We start from the raw sequence: 1,939 nt of genomic DNA, 5'->3' as shown, positions 1-1,939 counted from the left end.
CACACACACACACACACACACTTCATGTTCTTGCCTCTAGTGTACAGCTTCTTATGTGAAGGCTGTACCAAAGTACATGAGATAACATGAGGTTAGTTATTTTTCACAATAATAATCTTAATTGTGAGACATCACTATGCAATATCTGAGAGCTGGTAAAAAAAGAGTTACACATTATTGAGGGTTTGTGACAGGATGGTATGCCATCGACAAGTTAAGGTGATAAAAGCTTTGGTGTATTTTCTCTTATGGGCAAGGAAGCAAGAGTTTTGCTATTGCAAATTTACTATACATACATGTTGAAGTTTTTGCATACCTACAACTTCGAACTGATTGGTTCATCCAATGCCCTCTCCTCCAGCTCATAAATCATGAAACCGTGTCGGATCATTAATGTTCTCCTCTAGCAAGCACCTGGGTAAAGATACTAAATCAAACACACACAAAAGTGGCAATGAAATACAGATTCTGCGGCACAAACTGAAGGTACGACAAACATTTGCTGTAGTAGTAGTTTAAACACATGCTGATTGCGACGGAGAATAGGATGGTTCTCATCGTTCTCATTTAAGCCCAGTCATCTCATTCATGTCAAGGGTACTGTAAAACATGATTGTTAAAATTCAGAAACATCAAACTATATAACCTCCTCCTGACTATCACCAAAAAAAGAAGTGAATCCCTGCCACCGGAGATCTTGGCACAACAAAATCGAAGCCACTCACATGGGCACGCTCCTTAATCTCCACATACCTGCTGCACGCCTCAGGGTCTAGCTTACCAGAACTGAGCTCTTCGCATCCACTAAACACAATCTGACACAAATAGACCATTGTACCTCGGAGCTCGGGGAGAAGCATGGCAGCGGCTCCTCGCCCTTTCACAATGAGCATGTTTGAGCCGACAAGAAGGCAAAAAGGAAATGAGCAAAACAATTGCAACTGAAGAAATCGGGAGGCTCCCTGAAATAACATATCTCAAGAACCCCCAAAAAATGAAACTGCACTCCATAGGGTAGGTTGCGAAGTATGTGCGGCGGCAAACAAGAACTGCATGATCAGATCATCCTCGATAGCCGGCATGATGTCCTAATCACATAGAGGTCGTGCTACTAATTAAATTAATAACTGTGATGCTTTTATCTAAATCTGAAGACAACAAATGGTGTCATGATACCGAGTTTAACTATGTGCGGAGGCAAACAAATATGGTTTTAGAATGGCTACAATCAAAACTACTTTTGTATTGAACAACAATAAAAAATAATTAGAATGATAACGTGAGAATGAGGTTAGTAGATTCATGTCTTGGAAATTATGCATTTTGTGTATTTTCTGCCTTTCGTGTCAATGTCAAGCAGTATACAATTTGTACAATACACTAACTGGTAATTGTCAGACAAACACGAAAATTACACCACTGAATATGACCGAAACATGAAAAGGTTAATTCATGGAAATTGAACAGACTATCTACAAGAAGCAATGTTGTCTTTCCATCTTTTGTATCTCCGTCAAGCAAGCCATGAGTAACAAAGATGGCAAGTTGGAACAGTACATGAGCATCTGGATATTTCAGCACTAAATCTCTTAGGGTTTGGGTTCAGGGATGTGAAACTGCACACACGCGCGCGCACAAACATAGCGAGCGAGTGAGTGCCTGGTTGAGTCTCAAAGAGAGAGAGAGAGAGAGAGAGAGAGAGAGAGAGAGAGAGAGAGAGAGAGAGAGAGAGAGGAGAGAGAGATGGGGATCGTACCGGATCCAAAGCAACAGGAGCCAAGCCGCGAGAAAACCATCGACGGTGGCTCAGATCCCGCGCCAGCCCGACCAGCCCCTCGAACGGAACGCATCATGGGCCTCGCCTCTCGGTCCACATCCCGCGCCGTCACGGACGTCCCGAGCCCCGTGGAGTGCGCCGCCGGCCATGAGCGCCGCGACA

General features: G+C 43.6%; 1 pseudogene; it reads right to left on the bottom strand.

Annotated features, from left to right (window-relative positions):
* The window catches only part of LOC119282668, a 23,022-nt pseudogene that overhangs the window by 19,362 nt on the left and 1,721 nt on the right, over nucleotides 1-1,939 (bottom strand).

The sequence above is a fragment of the Triticum dicoccoides genome, chromosome 3B (genome assembly GCF_002162155.2).
Source record: "Triticum dicoccoides isolate Atlit2015 ecotype Zavitan chromosome 3B, WEW_v2.0, whole genome shotgun sequence".
Classification (NCBI taxonomy): domain Eukaryota; kingdom Viridiplantae; phylum Streptophyta; class Magnoliopsida; order Poales; family Poaceae; genus Triticum; species Triticum dicoccoides.
Note: the sequence above shows the minus strand (reverse complement) of the source record. Positions and strands in the feature narration are given on the sequence as shown.